The sequence below is a fragment of the Symphalangus syndactylus genome, chromosome 8, assembly GCF_028878055.3.
Source record: "Symphalangus syndactylus isolate Jambi chromosome 8, NHGRI_mSymSyn1-v2.1_pri, whole genome shotgun sequence".
NCBI classification, from domain to species: Eukaryota; Metazoa; Chordata; class Mammalia; order Primates; family Hylobatidae; genus Symphalangus; species Symphalangus syndactylus.
Window position 1 is genome coordinate 108,237,375 of NC_072430.2, and position 27,579 is coordinate 108,264,953.

The 27,579-nt window shown below is 39.2% G+C and overlaps 1 long non-coding RNA gene, 1 other non-coding gene and 1 pseudogene across 2 annotated transcripts in view; 1 reads left to right on the forward strand and 2 right to left on the reverse strand.

Annotated features, from left to right (window-relative positions):
- Positions 1-27,579, reverse strand: part of LOC134737412 (uncharacterized) — a 66,932-nt gene that overhangs the window by 23,494 nt on the left and 15,859 nt on the right. Inside the window, exon 2 of the long non-coding RNA XR_010122300.1 lies at positions 23,736-23,791. This is a non-coding gene — a long non-coding RNA (uncharacterized lncRNA). The remainder of the gene's footprint in view (positions 1-23,735; positions 23,792-27,579) is intronic.
- LOC129488317 (nucleophosmin-like) lies at positions 4,615-5,815 on the reverse strand (annotated as a pseudogene).
- On the forward strand, positions 13,710-13,816 carry LOC129488901 (U6 spliceosomal RNA). Its single transcript, XR_008659747.1, has one exon. It is a non-coding gene; the product is annotated as a U6 spliceosomal RNA (small nuclear RNA).

The window sequence follows — 27,579 nt, forward strand, 5'->3', positions numbered from 1 at the left end:
TGCTTCTTTACCTCTCAGTAGTTCCTGTTTTCCCACACAAAGTTACATTTCTTCCCTGCTAGGTAAACCCCTAATTTCAGTTGGTCAAGGAAATGGATTTGAGACTGCTCTTCCACCTTCTCAGCTGCAGCACCTGATTAAAGCCTTCTTCCCGGGCAGCAATTGGCTTTCTGTGCAGCAAGCAGTAGGACGCAGACCAAACCCTTGGAGTTTTGGTAATAGCATCACAAGAAGTTTGGTAGGTTGTCCATGACTAGTACAGGAGCTGAATCACATGATCAAAGCCCAGGCTTTTTCTGTCTTCAGATGCCACCATTTTAGGGTTTGTCTATTGTCCTCAAACTTGCAAGGCATCTGCTTCATTTCAAGAATCATATCTATGTGACATTTGGGAAGAACGGTAAAGGGTCAAAAGCCCTCACGAGTTTTTCTTTTTTTCTTCTCAAAAGTGTTATTATTATTATTTTTTGGCAAAATATACCATCCATAAAAAGAGTTCAAACAATGTATGTGTGCACACATATATATGTGGTTCAAAGTATGATAACGTAATGAAAACCTGTATACACCTGTCCTAGAATAAGAAATAGAAAATATTTATTTTCTATTGCATGGAAGATTGCATACATGGGAAGTTCCTTGCATCCCTCCTCTATTCCATCTCCCTCTCCTTATCAGAGATAAACATTGATTTGTGTTTTTATCATTTTCTTGCTTTTCTTTAATTTTAACATAGATGTATGCATTTTTAAGCAATATGTTTTTTAGTTTTGCATGTTTTGACCTTTATGTAGAATCATATTCTATGTTTTCTTCAGCAGCTTGCTTTTTTGCTCAGTATTATATTTGAGATAGTTATCCATAGTGATGCTATTCATTTCCACTCTTACAGTTTTTCCATTGTTTCAATATATCCTTCCAATTTTAGTTGTTTTCTGTTTTTTTTTTTTGTTGTTGTTGTTGTTTTCTATTTTAAGGAATCAGGCTATTATATGTCTCCTTGTGCATGAGTGGGAGATTTTCTTTAAAGGATATATATCTACGAGTGGAATTGCTGCATTTTAGGTAGTGTTAAATTTCAACTTTTCTAGATAATGGTAAATCGTTTTCCAGTTATTGTGTCAATCCTCTTTACCATTAGCAATGTTTAGGATCATCTGAAACTGTAAAACTAGAAGAACACATAAAAGAACAGCCTGTTGACATCGGTCTTGGTGTTGATTTCTTGGACATGACTCCAAAAGCATAGGCAACAAAAGCAAAAATAGACAAGTGGGACTACATCAGGCTAACAATCTTCACAGTAAAGGAAACAACAGAATGAAAAGGTAACAAAAAGAATGAGAGAAAATATTTTTAAACCATATATATCTGCCAAGGAGTTAATTTCCAAGATATATAAGAAACTCCTTTTTTTTTTTTTTTTTTTTTTTGAGATGGAGTCTCGCTCTTTCATCACCCAGGCTGGACTGCAGTGGCACGATCTCCACTCACTGCAAGCTCCGCCTCCCAGGTTCATGCCATTCTCCTGCCTCGGCCTCCCAAGTAGCTGGGACTACAGGCACCTGCCACCACGCCTGGCTAATTTTTTTGTATTTTTAGTAGAGACGGGGTTTTGCCGTGTTAGCCAGGATGGTCTTGATCTCCTGACCTCGTGATCCACCTGCCTCGGCCTCCCAAAGTGCTGAGATTACAGGCTTGAGCCGCCGTGCCCGGCCAGAAACTGTTACAACTCAATAACAACAACAAGAAATAGGCAAAAGATTTGAGCAGACATTTCTTTAAAGAAGACATGCAAATTGCCAACAAATATATGAAAAGATGCTTAACATAATTAGTGAATTATGAGGGAAATACAAATCAAAACTACAATGAGATATCACTTCATTACCTGTAAGAATGGTTATTATAAAAAAATTGTTGATGGGAATATCAAATGGTGTAGCCACTATAGAAAACAGTATGGAGAATCCTTCAAACATTAAAAATAGAACCATATGATCCAGCAATCCTACTTCTGGGTTTACATCCAAAATAATTGAAATCAAGATCTTGAAGCAATCATAGCACTCCCACTTTCATTGCAGTTTTTTTTCCCACCATAACCAAGATACGGAAACAGCACAAATATCCATGAACAGATGAATGGATGAAGGAAATGTGGTATGTACATACAATAGAATACAATTCAGCCTTAAAAAAAAGAAGGAAATCCTGTCATTTGTGACATGGTTCAACCTGGAGGACAGTACGCTAAGTGAAATAAACCAGTCACAGAAGGACAAATCCTGCATGATTCTAGCTGTATAAGGTATTTGTAATAGTCAAACTCATAGAAGCAAAGAATACAATAGTGGTTTAGGGACTAGAGCATGGGAGAAGTGGGGAGCTGTTGTCAAAGCGTATAAAGTTTTAGTTATGCTAGACAAGTAAGTTCTAGAGATCTGCACAATATTGTGCCTATAGTTAACAATACAGTCTTGTGCACTTAAAAATTGGTTAAGAGGGCTGGGCGTGGTGGCTCACGCCTGTAATCCCAGCACTTTGGGAGGCCGAGGTGGGCAGATCATGAGGTCAGGAGATCGAGGCCATCCTTGCTAATATGGTGAAAACCCGTCTCTACTAAAAACACAAAAAATTAGCTGGGCGTGGTTGCGGGTGCCTGTAGTCCCAGCTAATTGGGAGGCTGAGGCAGGAGAATGGCATGAACCCGGGAGGCAGAGCTTGCAGTGAGCCGAGGTTGCGCCACTGTACTCCAGCCTGGGCGACAGAGAGACTCCATCTCAAAAAACAAACAAACAAAAAACAATTGGTTAAGAGGATAGATCTCAAGTGTTTGTACTGCTAAAACCAAACCAAAACAAAACAAAATGAATAAACAAAACAAGAAAACAAAGAGGCACAAGAAAACTTTGGGCAGTGTTGGATATGTCTATTATCTTAATTGTGATGATATCACAGGTGTTTGTATTTGTTCAAACCCATCAACTTGCCTACATTAAATATGTCTAGTTCTTTGTATATCAAGTATACCTGAATATAGTTGTCAAAAGTTTCCTTTTCCTCACATCATTGCCAACATGACTCATTTAATTTTTCTTAGTCTGATGGGTATAAAAGAGTATCTCTCCCAGCGCCTTGGGAGGCCAAGACTGGCGGATCACCTGAGGTCAGGAGTTTGAGACCAGCCTGGCCAACATGGCAAAACCCCGTCTCTATTAAAAGTACAAAAATTAGCTGGGCGTGGTGGCAGGCACCTGTAATCCCAGCTACTCAGGAGGCTGAGGCAGGAGAATTGCTTAAACCCGAGAGGCGAAGGTTGTGGTGAGCCGAGATCGTGCCACTGCACTCCAGCCTGGGCGACAAGAGTGAGACTCCATCTCCAAAAAAAAAAAAAAAAAAAAGGTATCTCCATGCGTTTTACTTCATATTTTTCAGGTTACAAATGAGGTTGAGTACATTTTATGTTTTTTGGCTATTTATGTTTTCTCTTATGTAAAATTGCAGTATAAGCCTTCTATCCATTTTTTTCTGTGTTTTTTTTCCTCCCTATTTCTCCTTTACTTTAAGGAGTTCTTCTTATTTTCTGAATTCTGGTTCTTTGTTATTTATGTTACAAGCGCATATTTCCATTTTGTGACTTATCTTTACATGACCTTTATGATGTCTTCTTGGCTGAGATAAAATTGATAATTTCTGCTCAAAGTGTTTTCCTTTTAAGTTTGTGTGTTTGGGTTCCATTTTAAAAAATCTCTTACCTGAGATCATAAACATATTTTCTCTAAAGGTTTTTAAGTTTGCCTTTCACATATAAGTCCACAAGGTGTTTGAAACTGATTTTTTTGAAGATAGTATGAAGTTGGGATACGCTTCTATTTTTTCAATGTAGGTCTTCATTTGTTCCATCATTTTACTGATGTGTAATGCCACCCACATGTGGATGTGGGTCTATTTATGGACTCTATTTTGTTTCAGTTAACTCTATTTGGTTGACCTAAAATTGACTTCCCCTAATAACTATGGCTCTGTAATAAATCTTGCTTTCTGATGGTCCTCTTCAGGAGTACCTTGGCTATTTGTTTTATGTAAATTTTAGAGTTAACTTACCAAGTTCTATGAAAAATCTTGTTGGTATTAGGATTGGAATTTCATTAACTTTAAAGGTCAGTTTGGGGAGAAAGTATTTATATACTTACATATATTTATACATTAAATTTTCACATCTAAATACATAGCATACCTCTGCATATATTTAGTGTTCTAAAACTATACCACTTTAAAAAGAATTAAAATAAGGTATCTAGGAATAAATTCAGAAAATATATGCAATAACTTCAAGAAGAAAGTTTAAAAAACCTTATTGAAGATACATTTCTTAATATTTTGTTTATGTTGTACAGTAACACAACTGACATTTATATATTGATTTTATATCCAACATTCTTGTCAAACCCTCTTTTTAATTATGATAGTTCTTCTGCATATTCTTTTGGATTTTTTTTTTGTAGATGTGCTTTTCCAGTGAAGTGTGTTCACTTCGGGTCCTATTTGCTAAGTATTTTTTTTTAAATACTGAGTTTTATTTCACGTGTATATTTTTGTCTCCCTACCATTTCCATGTCTGACCACCACTACTACTATGTCCTATTATAACATTCCATACATACTTAAAACCAAGCAAAGGGTGGAATTCCATCTTTAAAAGCTAAACAGGCATTTTGGACAACACATTCTTGGCAGTGGAACTTGGACAACATTTATTAAACATGGTAGGGAAAGTTCTTACTGTGCATTATAAAAAGGACAGCCAGATATCATCTGTTACAGAAATGAAATAAGACGGAAAATTTTTAACAAATTGTTTAAACTATTTTCTTAAAAAGACTTCCTCCATTGCTAGAGATCTTGAATAGCCTCCTGCTCAGTCATCTGGAAGCAATTCTTCACATAATTGATGAACTTGGCTTCCACTTTGGGAAGAGAACCACTTTTTTCTATACTTGCTTGCATTTTTGCTTTAATGTCTTCTACAGAACTAGGTCCTTTTGGTGTTTTAGGAGTTTTTTTCTTGTTTTTTGAAGGATTCTTATCCTTTTGATCTTGGTGTTGATGATGGTTTTGAGTCTTTTCCATTCTGATTTGACTTTTGTGCATCTTTGGCTAGAGTATCTCATACAGATTTCTTTACTGGTGCTTCAGCTTCCTCATCATCAAACTCATCATTATCACCATTTTCATCATCATCGTCATCTTCATCAGCAGGAAGTTTTACTTTTTTCTGTGGAACCTTGCTACCACCTCCAGAGGCAGACCGCTTTCCAGATATCCTTAAGAGTTTCACATCCTCCTCCTTTTCATCTTCTGACTCTGCATCTTCCTCCACAGCTACTAAGCACTATCTACTAATATGCACTGGCCCTGAACCACACGTCAACTGTAAGACCACTGGTGGTGTGATTTCAAAGCCCCCAAGGGAAGCCATTGGCTGTACAGACATTTTCAAAGTTGCCAGTGTTACTTTAATTAGACTGCTTTTGTAATTCATTGCCTCTGCTTCAACAAGGTGCAATTCATCCTTTGCACCAGCCCCTAAACTGACTGTTCTTAAAGATAACTGTAAAAAAATAAAAAATAATAATAAAAAAAGATAACTGGCGCTCATTTTCATCATTATCCACCTTAAAGTGATCATATTTGTCGGCCTTTAGTTCACAACCGAAAAGATAGTTCTGGGGCCTCAGGAGGCTCATGTCCATGTCCATCAAATCTTCCATTGGGTAGCAGCACGCACTTAGGTGGGAAAAAAGGCAGATGGAGATAACCGCTGCTCAGGAGAACAGCCACGCAGGACGGAATCACACCAGTTTGCTAAGCATTTTTTAAAAATAACAAATGAATATTGGACTAAAACAAGTATTTTTTCATCTTTTTATTTTAAAAGCTAATCTTACAGCTTTTCTAATTTTAATCTATTAACATGGTTGTGATGGCCATGCAAATACGTTAATCAGACATCCTGATGCAGGGAACACAATTGCCTGATGACCCCAGCTGCTATCCTGCTGGATAGCACTGTGTTCACACTGAGGCCAAACTTCCTGTGGGCTGCTTCCAGCCACTGGCTAACCTGGGTGAAAGTACTAATGCAGCACTACTTCCACAAGACACAGGACTCCCTCATGGGCAACTTCGGCTTGCGAACTCCACGTTGGCATGTTTAATGTGCTATTATTTATTGTCAGGTATATATTTAAGTTTGTTTATTCTTATGCACCGAATAGCACCACTGGACTTTTGTTGGAAGTCTCAATCTCCTAAAATAAACAATTTATGTGTTTTCTCTTTTAAAAAGCAGATAAATTGATGATTCAATCCTCCAGGATACAGAGGATAAAATGAGAAGAACCATATCTCTGAAATAATTGATCAGCAATGAGTATATAGTTGCTGTGAAAGTTAAGCCAACATTGGGGGAAAAAGTAATTATACCCATTTTACAGGCCATTGAATAGTCAATGAGGACAATATTGGGTTTGTCCTATATATGAAAACTCATTTCACAATGTTTTTTGGTGTTTTCTCATGACCAGAGAGTCCAAAAGGATAGGTGATACAAAGTGAATGGACATTTCTTAAAATGAAATCTTGAGAATGTGTTGAAAATGATTACAGTGAGGAAGAAGTGGAAACAACTAACAGACGAGAAGTGGTAGAGGAGCTTGCTGGCGAGCTCAGAGTTTAAAAGGACACACCCAAGCAATGGAAGATGAGAAGGCAGCCAAATGTCACTGGGTCATCAGTTCTTATATTTTTTTCTCATGGTGTTTTCTCTTTTTTCCATTACCCCTGTTTGAGAAAGAAAGCGACCCTAAGCTTCCTTGTCTCGGAAGAGATTTGTAGTGTTGTAAAATATCTAAGACTTTCTAGCTTTTGTTTCCAAGAATTTGAGGCTTTAGGAGTCCTTAAGCAAAAAGAAAGACAGCTTTCTTGGGTAGGGGCAGAGTGTCTAGGGAGCACAGGGCTTTCCCAGGTTAGAAAGAGATTGTTCTTAGGATGGTCGGAGGAAGAGTGGTCTGTAGGGTCCTTGAGTCGAGGTCACCTGTGCACTGCACTCTGGCTGTGCTTGTTCAAAGCCATATCCCATGATTTTCTAGCACAGAGTTTACCACTAGGCAAAAGCTTATAAATATTTTTTAAATGTGTGAGCGTCTGAAACCCGGAACGCAATGACTCGTGAGGAATTCTAAGGATAACACAAAGAATTTTTGAAGAGCTTCCTAACAGGAGAAAAAGGAAGGAGAGCCTACTATTTGGACAGGTTGGTATATTAGATGACACTAAAAAGAGACAGTCACTCAATTCTGATTTTATTTCCCTGTTTTTTAGAACTGGGGCATGTGAAATAAACTAACCTCTCAACTGAGGCATGTGAAGTAAACATGGCTAAGAGGATTCCTTAAGTGTGCTGGTTCTTCTTCATCTCTACCCTTCTCTGTGTCACATAGGCTCTCTTGCTAATTGCCTTCTTGTTGGGTTTGGCTAGTGGGAAGCACTGGTGGACAGTTTAGAGCTGGGTGAGAGAGAGGCTGGGGTGTTTCTTCCCAGCACCTTCCCCGGCTTTGGTGTCTCATTCCTTCACACCAATGGACCCTCCTCTATTCCAGTTTCAGTTTGCAGACAGTTCTAGCAACAACACTTCCTTCTCTTGCTCTTTGGGCTTAAGGAGTTGTGCTGGCTGTTCTTTGCTCTTCTGAACCCACTCACCCCGATCCTCCACCTTGCTCTGTCCCCAGGTGGCTCTCCTGTATGGACTTCACTAAAAGCCTCCCTTTCCTCTGGCATTGGCCAAGGCCAATAAGAGGCATCAGCAGGATTTCAGAGTGAGGAGGGTGAGATTGGGGCATTCATTCCCCTGTCCTCATATACCTCTGACACTCCCTCCCCAACAATGCTGGGTTGGCTGTGGGCAATGGGCCTCTACGAAAGGCCACACAGTGCTGCTGTCAGGGCTGTCTTATACTACAATCTCTGTGGATTCTAACAATGGTTTCCTCCACTTATTCATTCAGACCCAGGGCTATTCACTTCCCCTGTCCTTACTAGCCCCAAGATATTGAACCATCACCTCTTGTATATCTTAAACACTGCCCACAGCTTTGTAAGTGGTCCCTTCCCTCAATTACCTAGTTTAAGTGGGTCATCTAGTTCTTTCTGCCACCCTGACTCATTCAGAGTCTTAACCAGCTTTCCATTATCTCTGGGTGCTGCACCATCCCTGTCTGTTTCCTTAACTCTGCCCACATCCCTCTAAGTTGTCCTTCTATTAAAGTCTCTTCACGTTATCCCTCTGGGGGGTGAGGAGGGGATTCTATGTCCTGCGGGGACCCTGACCGATACACTAAATGAGGAGATGATTAGATATTTACTTGCTGCATTGAGGAAATTTACATTCTGAACAACAGACAGATTATAACTCATAGAACTGACGTCACTTGTATTATTGGCACTCTCAAATCATTATTAATAATTTCTTAAAAGCTGTAGAGGCCAGGAAACATGATAGGAAACTAGAGATGAGCAGCTTGGTACATGAAGTCCCCCCAAAGGAGAGAAAAGTGGCTTCCAGCAAATTCATATCCATGAAAACATAGGTTCCTAGTAAAATGCCAGGACAAATTCTTAGCAGATATTTTATGATTACTTAGAAAGAGAAGTAGTCATCACCAAGAGGTCAGCATAGTTATTCATTAAGAGAGGAGTAAATAAACATTTTACATCTTTCATAAGATCTTCAGTCTAAAGAGATAAGAGAATTGTCAGCCCATAATATACATTGATTTCAAGTAAAATTTGATGAAATATCTCATGATATTTTAGAGAAGAAATGGATACTGACTGAGACACATTTAGATGGATCAAGTCATAGTTTGAATACTTGCATCCAAAGAGAACTAATTGATTAGTTTCAACCTGGAAATAAATCTCCTGGGGTCTTCTCCATGGCTTTGTTTTCAGCCTTATTTAAAAATTTTTGGCTGGGCGCAGTGGCGGGCGCCTATAATCCCAGCACTTTGGGAGGCCGAGGCGGGTGGATCACGAGGTAAGGAGATTGAGACCATCCTGGCTAACACGGTGAAACCCCGTCTCTACTAAAAATACAAAAAATTAGCCGGGCACGGTGGCTGGCGCCTGTATTCCCAGCTACTTGGCAGGCTGAGGCAGGAGAATGGCATGAACCCGGGAGGCGGAGCCTGTAGTGAGCCGAGATCGCGCCATTGCACTCCAGCCTGAGTGACAGAGCGAGATTCGTCTCAAAAACAAAAACAAAAACAAAAACATTTTATTGGACACTGATATGAATGAGCACACAGAATGCACCTTTGTTATTCACAAATTTGACAAACTGTGGGGAAGCAGATAATATTCTAGGTTATAAAATCATGATTTGAAATTACCTCAACCAGTTGGAATTTTAGACTTAAAAATGAAAGATAAAATACACTAGAGAGAAGAATAAGGATTGGAAGGTAGGAAACAAAGTGTCATCATTCACAGATAACATGACTGCATATGTAAAAAGTCTAAAAGAATCTACAGACAAATTATATTGTTATATGAATTTGGCAAGGTCTCTGGATACAAGACATATATACAAAAATCATTGTATTTTTATATACCAGCAACAAACAAATAGAAAATAAAATGTCATTTGCAACAGCAAAAAAACTATTAACTACCTAGATATACATGTAACAAAAGACACATGCAAGACTCTTACCCTAAACATTACAAAACATTATTGGGAGAAATTAAAAGAACGCCTAAACAAGCAGAGGAAGAGACCAGACTAATGGATTGGAAGACTCAGTATTATAAAAAAGCGAGTTCTGGCCAGGTGCTGTGGTTCAAGCCTATAATTCCAGCACTTTGGGAGGCCAAGGCAGATGGATCACCTGAGGTCAGGAGTTCAAGACCAGCCTGGCCAACATGGCGAAACCCCGTCTCTACTAAAAAATACATAAATTAGCCGGGCGTGATGGCGGGTGCCTGTAATCCCAGCTACTCAGGAGGCCGAGGCAGGGAGAACTGCTTGAACCTAGGAGGCGGAAGTTGCAGCAAGCCGAGATCATGCCACTGCACTCCAGCCTGGGCGACACAGTGAGCGAGACTTCATCTCGGGGGGCAGGGGGCAGGGGGTAGGGCGGGGAGGGGAAGAAGTAAGTTCTACATAAATAAATATATAGATTCAACAAAATTCCGGTCAAAACACCACAGATTATTTTGCAGAGATTGCCCAGGTAGTTCAAAATAAGTGTGTAAATACAAAGAAACTAGAATAGTAAAAGCATTTTAGAAGCAGAACAAAATTAAAGGATATACGTCATCAGATATATCAAGGCTGATTAAAACATGTAGTATTGGCAAAGGAAAGGCAAAATGACCAAAAGAAACAGAATAGAAAGTCTAGAAACAGAATCCACACATGCATGTTGCCTGACTTATGATAAAAAAAGAAAAACAAAAAGTCCTTCAATGCATCCTTTAACAGAAACGATGGTCTTGACAGTAAAAGGTGTTGGGTCAGCTGGATATCCAAACGAAAAAAGTTTATTTTGATTTCTGCCTCATACCATGCCCCAAAATTTTACTCCAGGTGAGTTGTCAATCTAAATTTTAAAAGTAAAACAATAAAGTTTTTAAAAGGAAATGTAGTAGAACGATTCCATGATTCTGGAGTAGGCAAGGATAGCTTAAACAGGACATAAAATGTGCTAACTATAAAGAAAAAAACTGGTTAATTAGACTATATTAAAATTAAGAAATTTTGTTTTATCAAATATACCATTAAGAGAATGAAGAGGCAGTATAATTACATAATGGAGTATTTCTAACAACAAAAATAAACCAACAATAGCCATACAAGACATTGTGGATGAAACTTACAAATGTAATACTGGGCAAGGGAGTACACACAGTATGATTCCGTGTATATAAAACACAAAAACACAGAAATAATCTGTGCTGCTAGAAGGCAGGGGAGTGGTTACTGTTGGGCAGACAGTAGCTGTCAGAGGGTGTGAAGGGGCTTCTAAGGTTTGGTAATTTTTTTTTAGTTACACATGTGCATTCAGTGGGTATGTGAAAATTTACTGAATTAATTCACTTATGATATGGCACTTTTCTGTAGGTATGTAATTCATGAGTAAAAAATTTAAAAGTTAATAAAAATAAATACAAAGTTTTGAATTAAAGTGCAAAAGTACAAAAATTAAAGTGCACAAGTAGCAGCCTGGTGTGTCTGGAGTTTGTTCCTTCTGGTGGGTTCATGGTCCCACTGACTTCAAGAATGAAGCCACGGACCTTCGCGGTATTACAGCTCTTAAAGGTGGCAGGGACACAAAGAGTGAGCAGCAGCAAGATTTATTGTGAAGAGTAAAAACCAAAGGATCCACAGCGTGGAAGAGGACCCGAGTGGGCTGCCACTGCTGGCTGGAGTGGCCAGCTTTTATTCCCTTATTTGTCCCCACCCATGTCCTGCTGATTGGTCCATTTTACAGAGTGCTGATTGGTGCATTTTACGAACCTCTAGCTAGCTACAGAGCACTGATTGGTGCATTTTTACAGAGCACTGATTGGTGCATTTTACTAAGACAGAAAAGTTCTCCAAGTCCCCACTCAACCCAGGAAGTCCAGCTGGCTTCACCTCTCACTGAGGAGTCAGGTTAACTAATGTTAGATACCACAACAAACAGACTGAAATTTCAGTATTTTAAAGAGTAAACATTTATTTCTCATGGATGCAAAGTCTGATGGGAAGCCTACCTTCACGTGGAATGTGTCCTCCAAGGTATCTGCAGCAGGGGAAGAGAGGAATGGAAGACACATACTGGCTTTTAACCGCCTTGGCCCAGGAGTAACACTTTATTTCTGCTCCTGAAACTATAAACATGGCCCCAACCAAACTGTGAGGGAGGCTGGGAAGTGCAGGAAAGCAAATGGGATATTTGGTGAACACTGACTGTGCCACACGTAGCTTGATGGCAGTTGGCTTGAAAAATACTGCAGTGTTTTTAGTTAACTACAAATGTAGCTTGTACCACCTGTGTATGTGTAATGTGGTTGCTAAGCATAAGGCAACTTTGGAAAGCACTGAAAAAAAATAAATATGGTGCTCAGGAAAAAAACAACAACAAAAGAAGCAAGTAGTTTTCCAGTTTTATTCCATCAGGATCAGGTCACATTTGAAAAACTGTGTTCATTTCTGGATATCATCTTTTAAAAGTGACATTGACAGGCTAGTGCATGTCCAGAGAATGGTAACTACAAAGATATATCAGCCATGGCAGGCTAGGATATATTGCAGTGACAAATAAACACTCAAGCCTTTTTTTTTTTTCTTTTTTAAGACAAGGTCTTGCTCTTTCACCAGGCTGGAGTGCAGTGGCATGATCATGGCTCACTGCAGACTTGACCTCCTGGGCCCAACCTATCCTCCCACCTCAGCCTCCCAAGTAGCTGGGACTACAACAGAGCCACCACACCCAGCTAATTTTTAAATTTTCTGTAGAGATAGGGGTCTTGCTATGTTGCCCAGGCTGGTCTCAAATGCCTGGACTCAAGGAGTCCTCCCACCTTAGCCTCTCAAAAGTGCTGGGATTACAGGTGTGGGCCACTGCACCTGGCCCAACCCTCAAGTCTTAATGGCTTAATACAACACTCATGCCACAGTCTGACAGGTGCGTGAGAAGTAGCCTTCTATGTGCTGACGCAGGGATTCAAGCTTCTTCCATCTCACAGATTCCATGCCTCTTATGTGTCCTGAGAATTTTCCACTGGATCCTCTGCACTAAGCAAGTCAGTGAGTGAAAGAGATCAAGGAAGATCTCATAAGACACATGGCCTGGCATAGAAGTAGCACACATACGTTTAATCTTGCTTTATTGGCCGAAACCCAGTCACATGCCCCAACCTAATGGCTAGGGTATTCTTGTATGCCCAAGAAGACGAAATGGATTGGGGAGCATCTAGCTAGCTCTGTCACAGATGGTGAGAGATCCAAAGTCATGTGGGACACAGCTGAAGGAACTAAATAAAGTCAAACTGGAAAAAAATGATACCTGTTCTCAAATATATGAAAGGAGGCACACAATAGCTCCCTCAAATATTTAAAGTGCTATTGTGTGGAATAAGGAATATACTTATTCTGGATAGCTTCTGAAGGCAGAACTAGGAAGAAAGAGTGAGACAAATGAGACAAAGTTTTATCTGTTTAGTATAAGAAAGAACTTGCTATCAATAGAGCTGTTCATCTCAGAGCAGATTACTCTGTGAGTACTAATAAATACTATTTTATTAAGCGCTTACTATGTGCTAAATTCTTAAATCATTTAGTTATAATAACTACTCTTGAAATAGTACTACTAATATCCATACTTTGCAGATGAAGAAACTGTTCTTAGAGAGATTGTGTAACTTGCCCAATGGCACACATAGTAAGAGGCAGGACCAGGATTTGAATCCTGGTCTTTTTGAACCCAAAGTGTGTGCACTTAAACCCTAGGCCATACTGCCCTTAAGGAATTTTGTTATTAGGTGGTGTGGATAATAACAGTTCAGCAGGGGTATTTCAAAGAGGATTTCTTCATTGTGTTTGAGTTGGACTGAAATGGAAGCTGTCTCATGATACGTATGTATAAAGAAACTTCTGGGTACTCACTTCAGCAGCACATACATTAACATTGGAATGATACAGAGAAGATTAGCATGGTCTCTGTGCAAGGATGACACGCAAATTACTGAAGCATTCCATATTTTTACCACCTGAATTTTGTAAAAATAAAATAAATAAAATAATTTAAAAAGAAACTTCTGGGGACATTGAAAGGCTCGGTTAAGTAACTAGTGCTTTGGTATTGGGTGCTGAGGGAAGCACAGGACTCACACAGGGAAGCAAAGTTAAGCAAAATTCATTGCTGTTCCAACTAAAACTTCACCATGAGTATGTGGTTGCCAAAAGTGATTAATAAACAGTAGGAGGTTTGGGGGTGAAAATGACTCATGGGGCTACGTCCTATGCATGAGGGTTTGGCTACCACCAAAGCAAATCTTGATACAGCCACTGCCAGGAATATTGCTGGGCTTCAGTTGGATGCTCAACATCTCCCCCTACAGGAGTCAGAGATGCAAATCCTCTACTTGTGTTGGCTGTAGTCATTTGTTTAGTTCACACTCTGTCACATAGAAGCAGGCGCTGGCAGCCTTAGTGATTTTGTCAGGTAGCCATGGAGACGCTATGGTGCTTCAGAAATTCATGGTCTACAAAGGGCGAGTGGATTCTGAAAGCATTGGAAGCGCATCATAATTCCCTGTCTCTGGCTTGCATTTGTAAAAGCAGATGAGCAAAACAAACATAATCGGACCCAAGTATCCAAACTGATGAAGAGACTCATTGGACAGAAGACAGTACTACTAGTTCTGCATCCTACAACAAGCAAGTTCTTATCTGGACACAAGTGGCTATTCAGGAATTGCTGCATGCCAAGAATACAACACTGCAAGAAAATGCTCTCTAGTTTGTAAAAATTTATACCCTGTCTAAAGTGGTTCAGAAGTCACTGCCTATGCCATTTAAATGTGAAACAAAACAGAGTTCACCCCAAAGGAGAAGAAAGAGTAAATATATTTGGAGCACAGAATTGAACAGATTGCCACACTTAGGCAAGAAAATTGCTACAAGATTTCCAGTAGCTAAAGCTGTAAGAGAAACACATTTATATATTTTTCATTTTCTGACAACAGGAAGCAAATAAATCCATCAGCAGATAGATTTTTTTTTTCTCCTTGCAAATAAATGAAATCACCAATGAATGGTATGGGTTCTTGTATAAAATACAGAGATTTATGGAGTCAACAGAATCTTAACTTCAGTATAAAAGATACTGAAATGAGCCCTCAGATGGCTCTTGAATTAGACATCCATAAAGAAAGAGAGCATAACTTTAAGTAACAATGAAGTCATTTTTGTAACAGGCTCTGTTGACATTGTGCAGAAATTCTTTTTCCAGGGTTTAAGTTAATAGAGGGATAGAACTGTGAAGCTGTATATCAGGGATTCTCAAGCTTTAGTGAATGACTTTGGGAGCTTGATAAAAAGGTGGATCCTTAGGCCCCTTTCCCAGAGCTTTGGAATCTGTAGGCCTGGAGAAGGGCCTAGAAATATGCATTTTTAACTCTCACCCCACCAAGTGTTTGAGATGGAGTTGGGCTGTAGATCCGATTTTGAGAAACACAGATGGGATGACATAAGTGGACTTTGAGCAGGTGTTAGGCCAAGATCTGTTTGCAATGGGAGGGAAACTAGCTAGAGGCATTTCACAGCCTCTGTCGAGCTCAGGCTCATTTGGAAGAAGGGCTCGAGGTCTAATGTGGGCCAGGAACTACACTAGATGCTTGCATACACTGACTCATGTAAAGAACCAAGGAGCCACAGGCAGCATTTCTCTTCACAACACATTAGATTTGATGTCTATTTAAATTATCTGCCATGAATTGCTTAGAGCAAAAACCTTACTATAACATTCTAGTTACAGAATTACGTGAGCATTGTGTTATGCCCAGAGTCCCAGGAATGTTAAGTGTATCCCTAGATGGCCCCATTTTTTCTATTGCTCACAGTTATGAAACATAGTTTAAAACTTGTGTCCCCATGAAAGGAATTCGTACTTTGAAGTTCTTCCTACATCTGAGGAATCTAAACATGCCAGTGGTCATCATAAAGTAACTCCGTGGGCCTGAGGGGTATGTGGGTGTGCATGAGTGATGGGCAGGGAAGCTGCGGACAGGATTAGAGAGCTCCTTCCATTTTTCCCATTGCTGGTCACCACAGGTCGTGCCTGGTTTGAAAACAGAAACAAAACAAACAAGCAAAAACCCACCTGGCTTTTTGGGTTAAAGAACGGTAAACTTTGGGGCCCGGTGCGGTGGCTCATGCCTGTAATCCCAGCACTTTGGGAGGCTGAAGTGGGCGGATCACGAAGTCAGGAGATCGAGACCATCCTGGCTAACACGGTGAAACCCCGTCTGTACTAAAAATACAAAAAATTAGCCGGGCGTGGTGGCGGGCACCTGAAGTCCCAGCTACTCCAGAGGCTGAGGCAGGAGAAGCGCTTGAACACGGGAGGAGGAGCTTGCAGTGAGCCGAGATTGCGCCATTGCACTCCGGCCTGGGCGACAGAGCGAGACTCCGTCTCAAAAAAAAAAAAAAAAAAAAGGCCAGGCGCGGTGGCTCACGCCTGTAATCCCAGCACTTTGGGAGGCCGAGGCGGGCGGATCACGAGGTCAGGAGATTGAGACCATCCTGGCTGACACAGTGAAACCCCGTCTCTACTAAAAATACAAAAAAAAATTAGTCGGGCGAGGTGGCGGGCGCCTATAGTCCCAACTACACGGGAGGCTGAGGCAGGAGAATGGCGTGAACCCTGGGGGGCGGAGCTTGCAGTGGGCCGAGATCGCGCCACTGCACTCCAGCCTGGGCGACAGCGAGACTCCGTTTCAAAAAAAAAAAAAAGAAAAGTTAACTTTTTGGGTTTGGTGTTGGTGCACATCTCTAGTCATGATAGAATGCAGGTCAGAGGGCAGGGGTAAGAGGGAAAAACACATGATTGCTTCTAAGAGTCTAAACCAAGGACACATTCCACCAATGGTGGTGCACCATGAAGCCTTTGAAGGTCCATATAAGACATTTCGAAGCCATGAATCTTGTTTGTTTATTAAAAAATTTTTTTGTTGTACCGGAGCATAGAGATCTATCTTGGGGCAAAGTTTCAGAAAATAAGTAAAAGTCCAGTTTTCTAGATTCAGAACAATCAAAGGCTAGACAATGGCAATCAATAATAATGCTCCCCTCCATACCAATTTGAAAAGTTAAAAATTTTATCAGACATTCAGATGTCTTCACATTATGAAACAATTGGAACATTTTTTCGCCTTCATTAAATGGCCGATTTGACCATTTAACAGCTGTTGCAACTCAACACTCTTATTTTGATTATTTGTTATTCAACATTTGGCCCTGATAGTATTATCAATTCTAAAGTGCTAAGACTATATTTAAATCAACTGAAATATTTTGGTTATGTTTTATTTACGGGACTTTTCTCTGCTTGTCTTTTAACCTCCTTTAATAGCAGGCAGCCAAATTATTAGCTCATCTATTTTGGCAGAATAAAACAATTCATGGTTTAAAGAGTTTGGAAAAGGTAAAACTTCAGAGAAATATAACAACGTCCAGCTTACAATGCTGTTTGTGTACTTTCTATAGGATGTGTAGCTTCATCCTGTAGGAGGATTTCCTCCATTTGAATCCCCAAGGCCTCTGACTGATTTCCCTCTTCCTTTGGAGCTGTTTGTGTTTAAAAAATAATGCCTAAGGGAAAGATAACCATCGTTCTGTTGCTTTGTGGACACATGCATTCTCATACAATTTCTGTTCCCTCTTCCTTCAGTGATGAGATGAAGAATTGAGCGTAAGCACATCAAAATTGCACAGTAAGTGGTCAGGAGTCTTTCAAATAGCACTAAAAGAGGCTGAATTGCCAGTGAGGAAGGCGCAGCTGGAAGCTAGATATTGCATCATCTGGCCTTCCTCTGCTGAACAAAGAAAATTATTTTGTGAAGTATGTACAGATGCTCTTATTTCAAGTGACATAATGCATTTGTTTCAATGGAGGTTTTCAATCTGCAACTTTGAAATTTTTCTGCATATGGAAAACCCCATGACAATTCGTTGTACCCTTGGGTACATCTGAAAGAAAACTGTTGGATCTTAAAGCCAAACCAGCAATTTGGACAAACTTGGAGGATTATTTTTCTGGGATGTTTCCATTTAATATTACAACACAGAGGTTCTGCATTTATGTCAAAAGAGAAGAACTAGAAAAAGGCTTTCTGTAGGCCATGAAACTAGTTATGCTTTGCGATTGTAAATCTGTATTGACCACTATAATTCAAGTGTTTAAATTGCATATTCTTGGAAACTGTGAATTTTTCAGAAAAGCAAGCATCAATATAAGCTTCTAAAATCAAAGCTAATTTAGTCATTTATTTATGACTACCAGGTTGAAGCTTCCTTTGAAAATCCTATTTCATACAGAGCAACAAAAACATGACAAAATCTAAATATTTTCACATTTATTCTAAAGATTGGTGAAAAGTATATTGCTGGATATTTTATCACCATGAATTAATTGCTTGAGAAATAACCTCCAGATTTAATAAAAGAAAAGAGGAGGTTCTTCACGAGCCAGTTAAAATCATGGATATGCTGCATAACCCACTTCTGTCAGGTAGCAAGGTTGCTTATGGAAAGAAGAGCCACAGAAATTGTTTAAGCAGGCCAAGGAATTGAAAAAGTGGAAAAGGAGAAGGTTGTCTGAACTGAAGTCACTAGTACCTTTCTAACTCAGAATCTTGGAGGAATTTCTCTGCATATCTCTTGTCCTTTACTTGACAGACCAAAATAAACTGAGATACCAGAAGAGTTTGTTCAGATTTTTTAGTTTAGTTTCAGTTCCCCAGTTTTCAGAACTGAAGGCCAACAATATTCCCTCCACACGATGATTCGCCTCTCTACCCCTTCATGTCTCTTTAACTTCATTGCCTACTATAGTAAGTACACGTTGCCCTGGAGTCAGGTGGACTTAAGTAATCAACCAGAATATATTTATGACTTACTCTTCAAATGTCCTGTGGTAGGTACTGTGGGGGTCATATGGAAGTACCTGGATTTTTACATTCCTCAATAGGATCCTTTTGCTTTAGCATAGCCAGTTCACTTGCTGTCCGTGCCCAAGACTTAAATCCCTCCCTCTGGAAACTGCTTACGCTTTCTACCTGCAATACCTTCCCCACACCACTCTGGCAGTTCCTAGCCTTCAAGTATAGCTCAAAATTAACTTCTTTCACTCACCCCACTTTGATTTTTCTGTGTCACCTCTGAAATTACGTATGAAAACTTCTACTTTTTGTAAGAGTCCCTATGAACTCCTTGAACGTGGAGATCACAATTTATTCATGCTTATGTGCCTTGTGCCAAGAATAGCCCAGGAAGAAGGTCCATAAAATCATAGATACATATCTTCATTTATTTTCAGTGAAAGGATTGGTCTGAAAAACTGGCCTGCCATTATTGGAAAGAGAAAAGCATTAATCTCTTTGAAGAACATCATGTTGCACATTGACCAAAGGGTTGAAAAAAAAAAAAAAAAAAAGAACACCATGTGCCCTGATTTCCTTATCACTTTTCCACATAATAGTGTTTTGCTTGAGGAGAAGCCTCTAAGATTGGTTATTTTTTACAAATTTGTTTTTTGTTGATCCCAACATGCAAATATATCTGTATCTATGGATTTGTTCACTCTTTGACGTAATCCTCTAAACTCTTTGGGAGTTTTCTGCCCTCTGATTAGGAAGCCTTTATTTAAAATGTCAATTTTTTTGAATGTACTTAGTGGAATTATGTAGTACAATTTTAGACTAACTTGTAACAACACAAAATGCCAAACCTTAAAATATAATCTTTTAATCTTAAATTTAGGGTCTAGACTTTCTTTGTTTCCTTCCTCATTTTCCCTTCCCATGGCTGGTTGGATGACTTGACCATTTACATTATATATATATAATATATATTATATATAATGTATATATTATATATTATATAATATATTATATATAATGTATATATTATATATTATATAATATATAATGTATATATAATATATAAATGTATATATATTTATATATATAAATATATAATTATATATAAATGTATATATATTTATATATATATATATATATATTTTTTTTTTGAGATGGAGTCTCGCTATGTTGCCCAGGCTGGAGTGCAGTGGCACCATCTCAGCTCACTGCAAGCTCCACCTCCCGGGTTCACACCATTCTCCTGCCTCAGCCTCCCGAGTAGTTGGGACTGCAGGCGTCCGCCACCACGCACAGCTAATTTTTGTTTTTTTTTTAGTAGAGACAGGGTTTCACCGTGTTAGCCAGGATGGTCTCAATCTCCTGACCTCATGATCCATCCGCCTTGGCCTCCCAGTGTGCTGGGATTACAGGCGTGAGCCACCGCGCCCGGCCTATTTACATAATATATTAAGGCCAGTTCATTTTGACTGATACTAAAGGTAGACTTGAACCTTGTAATTGAAAATCACTTACACAGTGTTTACCATGTGCTAGGCAAAGGCTTTGCATGTATTACTTCATTTAGCCCTCATAGCTCTAGGAAGTAGGTTCTATTATTATTTATTATTGTTATCCCCTTTCTCCTTTTATATGTCAGTCTGAATGCAGATTCTCCTATCTTCATGATTGACCTTCAGACTGCAGGTTTAGCAGTTGCTAAAAAACAAAAATCAATCCAGCTCCTATTTCTGCCCCAAGCTGCCAACAATAAGGGTTGGGGAAAACTTTTCCAGGCTGACAATTATTGTTAAAAGCAGCTTTTCCTGTAGGCTGTCTGGCAATAGCAGGAAGGCAGGCTGAGTATCCCATGATTGCCAAAGCAAGGAGGGCTTCTGGTGGAAATGGACTTCTTTGATATATTTTTCTCTGGGCTGATCTGCTTTTCTATTTCTCCTCTTTCACTGGTGTGTCTGTGTGTGTGTGTGTGTGTGTATGTCTATGTTTATTTCAGGTCATGATCTGCTTCTTCTGTCCTGAAAATGCACTTGGAGCTCTATCCACAGAGGTAATTTCAAAGTTTAGAAGTTGTGTCCTGAGTTTTATCTCATAAGCAAATGCTATGATTTCCAAACATCTGTTCTCTAGGCAGTGTTAAAATTCATTATCCTGACAATTGCCCTTCGGCCTATGTGCCAGGGCAGCTGAAGCCACCCACCCTGGATTCCACCTACTACTCTTTATGATGAGACAATAGTAATTTTTTTATGAATCACAGGGCAAGTCACTGAATAACGTCCTTGACATCATCTTTACTGCAAGTACAATAACAAGTTTTACAGGGCCATTCTTTACAATACACTTTAATATCTATGACGCAATGCCAAAACTCACATCAATGAAATTAATTCTACAAGGCACAAAACACAAGTATGCAAATTTCTAATGGTTTGATTTGAGAATAAACTTTTAGCGTGCCCAATGCAATGAAGAAGTCCTTCACAAATATTACTTCTAGTGACTCTAGGTTATACTCCTGGACAAGCCTTTAAGGCTGTGAGGAACCTGAGAAATCCACTGAAAATTTACATCTAAATACAGTCATCCCCCTTCTCTAATCATGTGCTGTGGGAGAATCCCAGTAAGCAGACAACACTTCTAGATGCTCTTATAAAACAACTAGAGTTGACCCTAGCACAGAAGAATGGATGACTGTAGACCTAAGAAAACATAAGCCCCAAATTCATTAATTCAGCCATGATTAAAATTAAGCTGAAGTCATAAATTAAAATCTTTAGTAATAGGAATCTTGAGCTAATAAAAAACTGTTGATACGTGTGTTTGGGAATACAAAACTCTGAGTTGGCTTCTTGACATCTTGTTGTGAGAGATAAGAAAGCAGGTTAGAAAATGTTTGCCTACCAGGGACCATAAAATTTGGGTTAGTTTCTATTCCCTTTCTTATTATTATATTGAGTTTCTGTCTACTGCTCTTTGATAAAAAAGGCAAAGACTTTTTCTGAAATAATGGAATTTTAATAGCTTTAATAGTTTCCAAACCTGCTGACTTATAATCTTGGGACTTTGAATGTTTGTTATAAAGGATTACATTTATAGAATGTTCAATGAGGAAAGCTATTAAAGTAGAAAATTATTTTTCATAGAAAGTTGATTTTATTCATCAACTGTGAAGAAACTTCCGTTGTACCAGTATTTATTCACTCCTTCCATAGTGACAAAATTTGTAGCTGGGTACAAAGGTACCTAGGATATAGGCAGTGAGGTATGGCCATGTGACTAAATAATGGCCAATCGTATGTGAGCAAAGGTTAATTTGTAACTTTGTGAAAATGTTCTCAAGGGGAAAGGAGTGTCCTGCTGGGGTCCTCTTTCCTGGCGCCTGGAGTATGGATGCAATGGCAAGTCACCTTGGAAGATATAGACAAGGACAGAATTGCAGTGCTGTAGAGCAAAGACAGAAGGACCTGGGTTTCTGATCCCATAGAGGGGCTCATACCTGCCTAAGTAAGACCTCTCACCTCTGGACTTTATTCATATGAGGAAGAGATAAACAGCTGTTTTATCTAAGTCACTGTTATTTTGGGATTATTTGCTAAACCAAATCCTAACAAATAAACCAACTTTGTGCTAACTGATCTGCTGACTGTGACCTCATTGATCAAATTCAAATGAACCTAATCAAATAGAAGACTCTCCAGATCATCTGGAGACACATACAATTTCTCAGCCATCCTTAGATCTTTGTGTCACCAACACAAGAGTCAAAGTGTCTGATGAAAGCATCTGATTGGCGAAACCAGTGTCCTTTACTTTATGTGTTAAGGATGAGGCAAATTATTGGGTCCTTCTGGCTTCCACTTCAAGATACACACAGTGGGGAATTAACCCCTAGAGAAAAGGTGTTCAAATAAAAGAATATAAATGCCCCCAGTGCTTTCTGAACCAGGTCCCTTAGAGTTGGATTTACTGGTGCATCAACTAAGCAGGAAGCTCTTCAAGGAGATGGAGTTGGGTCAGGTGGTGTTGGGTAAGGTGAGGGAGCTGCTTGAAGGAGGAGCACATCCTACATCAGTGAAGGACAACACTAAATTGTTGTGGATATTTACATAATCAAGGTATATATTAAACATGGAACACGGCATGCTGGAAAGATGATGGCTCAGCAAGTCTCACCTTCCCTTCTCTTTAATTACTAAACACTCCAACCTCCAACCTCCTCCTGGCTAACTAGGTGGAGCCTGGAGGGCATGAGCCAGAGACCTGTAGCTGAACTTCCAATCCTGCTACTACCCTAAAGCCAGATAAAACCCAGGCAAAGCCTTGGGGAAGATTTTAAAGCTGCAATTCCTGAGGAAGGCTTGGACTATGGGGCACTCAGGGAGAAGGTTAACATTGGTTAGCATGAGTGTGCCTGTCTTTTTGGTTCCCAGGAGGCTGAAGGGGAAGGCTGGGTTCTCTCCACTTCTGAGGTTGAGTGAGCATGAGAGGCCCACGGAGAAGAGGAGTATCCTCCCAATTCCTCAGCACAGGCTTAGAAACCTTTTCACTGACGCAATGGGTCAGAAGATCAGAGCTTGCTGCACTTCCACCACTCTCAAGACTGCTACTACTAAAGTATCTTCAAGACGAGACCAAAGAAAATAACACTTCACCACTGGGGCCAGCAGCCATAGAGAGGAAGAGTAAATAAAATAATCAAAGAAGACCTTAACAAAATCTGAGTAGTTTACTTGCGGAAAGATTTTAAGCAAGCAACAGATAAATCCAAAGACCTCAAGATAGAAGAAGATACTTTGGGGAGAAATTAATGGTATGAAATGAATCTTGCAATATGTATAGTTAAACGGAAATGGATAACTATATCCATTTAACTATGTATAGTTATATCAAAGTGGATAATGCACTATACTATTTGAGTGCATATAACCTAATTGGACAGGCACTGTGGCTCACACCTGTAATTCCAGCACTTTGTGATAAGAAAGACCATAAAAGATTAGGAAAAAATCTAGGAGACTTACCTATATAACTTGGAAGATGAGGGAAGAACTTCTTAACCAGACAGGCAACACAGGAGCTATAAAAGACAGAAATATTTTACTATATGATATATAAAGACAAATATTTGCAGCATAACAAAACAAAATACAACTGGATGAGGTGGCTCACACCTGTATTCATAGTATTTTGGGAGGCAGAGGTGAGAAAATCACTTGAGGCCAGGAGTTTAAGACTAGCCTGGGCAACATAATGACATCCTGTCTCTACGAAATTTTTTTTTTTTTTTGAGACGGAGTCTCGCCCTGTCGCCCAGGCTGGAGTGCAGTGGCATGATCTCAGCTCACTGCAAGCTCCGCCTCTCAGGTTCATGCCATTCTCCTGCCTCAGCCTCCTGAATAGCTGGGACTACAGGCGCCCACCACCACGCCTGGCTAATTTTTTTGGATTTTTAGTAGAGATGAGGTTTCACTATATTAGCCAGGATGGTCTCCATCTCCTGACCTTGTGATCTGCCAGCCTCAGCCTCCCAAAGTGCTGGGATTACAGGCATGGGCCACCACATCTGGACCAAAAAAATTTTTTTTAAATGAGCTGGGTGTGGTGGCAGGTGCCTGTGGTTCCAACTACTTGGGAGGCTGAAGTGGGAGGATTGCCTGGGCCCAGGAATGCAAGGTTAGAGTGAGCTAGTTTCATACCACTGGCTTAAAAACAAACAACCTAACAAATAAACAAACCAAGAAACCAAAAAACCTCTTTACCAGGCAAAAGATACTATAAACAAACTCAAAAGGCAAATGAGAGAGTTGGAAAAAATTTGTAATTCAGATGGCTATTTAAAACTCATAGGAAAAAAATGAGCAAATAATGTGAGTAAATAGTTCTTAAAGGAGCAAATCTAAATAGTCAATATGATATAAGAAGAGTTGAGAAGATGCTTAAACTAGCTAGCAGAAAATGCAAATTAAAGTAGAAATAAGGGATCTCTCTTCTGAACTGTTGTTAGTGTGAGGGGTACGAAACACCCACTGTTGATGGAGACAGGGAAATGCAAATTCTTATATATTTATGTTGTTAAGTTCTTACAGGCTGTGAAGAAAGCAATTTGGTTACATCTTTTAAAACTAAAAGTTCATATATCCTTTAACGCAGCAATCCCAATTGTGGAGAACCTATGTCATAGAAATATAAGCAGCAGGCCGGGCACGGTGGCTCACGCCTGTAATCCCAGCACTTTTGGAAGCTGAGGCAGGCGGATCACGAGGTCAGGAGATTGAGACTATTCTGGCTAACATGGTGAAACTCCGTCTCTACTAAAAATACAAAAAAATTAGCTGGGCATGGTGGTGCATGCCTGTAGTTCCAGCTACTTGGGAGGCTGAGGTAGGAGAATCACTTGAACTCAGGAGGCAGAGGTTGCAGTGAGCAAAGATCGTGCCACTGCACTCCAGCCTGGGCAACAGAGTGAGACTCTGTCTCAAAAAAAAAAGAAAGAAATATAAGCAGCAGTAGGTAAGAACATGAATACGAGATGTTTATTTGGCATTGCTCTAGTGATAAAAGACTGGAAATAGCGTAAATGAGTAAAGATAAGGAAATAGACAAATAAGAGTACATTTACATCATAGAATAACACGTAATCATTAAAAAGAATGAAAACAATTGACTTACAGGGATTGCCATAAAGTATTGTTGAAGAAGAAAAATCAGATACAGAGAGATAAGCATAGTAGGACCCCATGCTTGTAAAGTAACCAGTGTCAAAATCCTACCATTTATCTGATGATTTATGAGTATCTGTGTATATATGTATATGCATAAATATGCTTGTATGTGGCTATGTATATATAAAAAGTACAGAAGGGCACACACTGGTTGTTAACATGAGGTATGAGGGTGGAGAGTAGGGCAGGATGACTGAATGGACATGAATGTAAGAGACAGAAGAACGTTAGAAAAACAGAGGCTGTTTTAAAAGGGCCCACCATGTGAAATATAATCCTATTTACGTAAAAGGATGTATGTGTGTGTATATTTGCATATAAATAAATTTTCAAGCAAATTAAGCAAATAAACAATTTTAAGCAAATCGCAAATACTGTATAGTTTCATCTGGAAATCTCTTAGTAAGAATCTCTAACGTGTCTATGCATGCTTGTAGTGGTGTTATGAACCAGGAAGAAGGAAAAAGGTGGAAGGATGTCCACTGGATTGTTAGTATGGGTCTCCTCAGGGAGTGGAAGTGAAGTGGGGGGTAGGAGGGATATAATTAGCCTTGCCTTTCTATGTTTTTGAACTGTATTGTTTCACTTGCTGCAATAAGCAGGGAAAACTGGCAATTTGGTCCTTTGGCAGGCCTGAGAATTGGAAGAGCCTTTAGGAATATCTGCCATCTTTTCTCTCGTATTCAAGGCAGCACGTTTAAGCAATTGTGGACATCAAATAGATAAATAGCAAACTATTAGTGAGGAAACTAAGGGATGGCTTTTACCAAACTTGTTAAAGTTAATATTTAATAGTCAGGGATACCACAAAGCAAGATGGGGCAGAGCTAATAAATTTTGGGGTGAAGAATTGTATATATCTCCACCTTCTAAGGAAATAAATGTAAATTTAGAAAATACTTTGTACTAGATGCATTCAAGTAGATATACTTAACTATTCTGCAATTGTTGGACACAGATATTGTCGCCCAGATAATAATGCAATAAGTATCTTTCTTGGCTGTCTAGAAATGATGTTTAAAAAGACTATAGGATGACCAACCCCTTTTCAAGACTAAAGGTTAAGAGAAACAAGGAATGATAGGTATAAAAATATCTCCTGCCCTTGCAGTAAAAAAGTCTTATGCACAGAAAGAAGACCAAAAGGAAATAGAGTGCACCAGAATACTAACAATGGTTGTTTTTCAAAAGTGATATTATGTGTATTTATAAATAGTTATTTCTATTATTTGCTGTTCTGTCGAACTTCCTGTAACGAGTTTATAATATTTTATAATAAAAGAGAAACCAATAAACCTAAAAAACCCCGAGAAACTTAAAAAAATATAAGTGCAAAAGTTTCCTTTGACAAAAAACATTTATAAGCCTGTTGTCAATGTATTTTAGAGTTCTTTCACTATTTATGGCATTTCATCCATATGTGGACTATTAAGGGCAGAAATACAATATCTTTATTTGGGTCAAAAATCTCTGTATTCAAAAAACAGAATTATAAGGCATTGCAGATTGGAAAATACGAATATGCTCTGAAATTAGTATTTTGGATCCACTACGAGGAAATGCCAGCCTGACATGAAATACTGAAGAGAGGGCAGAAAAAAAAAGCTACACTATTTCTTTACTAATATGACAAAAGCAGAAGCATTACTAGACCAGGTCTAGAACAGCCCAGCTTCCCCTTTCACTTAATTACTTAATTTCATTCATTCATCCTCACTTATTTGCTCATACAAATATTCATTTAAATATCATATAGTAAGGCAAATTAACCTCTCTGATTGGCAATTTCCTCACAGGTTAAATGGGGACAATCCAGGGGTACTACTTAATTTGTTTACAGGGTACTTCTTAAAGTAAGGGATAATGAATGTGAAGTTCCTGGCACCTAACAGATACTAAAAAAAAAAAAATTAGAACATTGCAGTTGTTATTATTCTTCCTATTAGGTGTCCAGCTCAGTACTAACCACTCTTGGGGAAGGGTTTCACAGTAATTCTGGTGAGGAGGAATTGGTGCCACAGTGTGTTAGATGCTTACAATTAACAGCATAGAAAACAGTGTGTGTTTTATCCCTAAAAGTAGATTGAGTATGTCTCTACAATTTTTAAACCAATTTTTATTGTCTGTGCTAAATCCTTAGTTG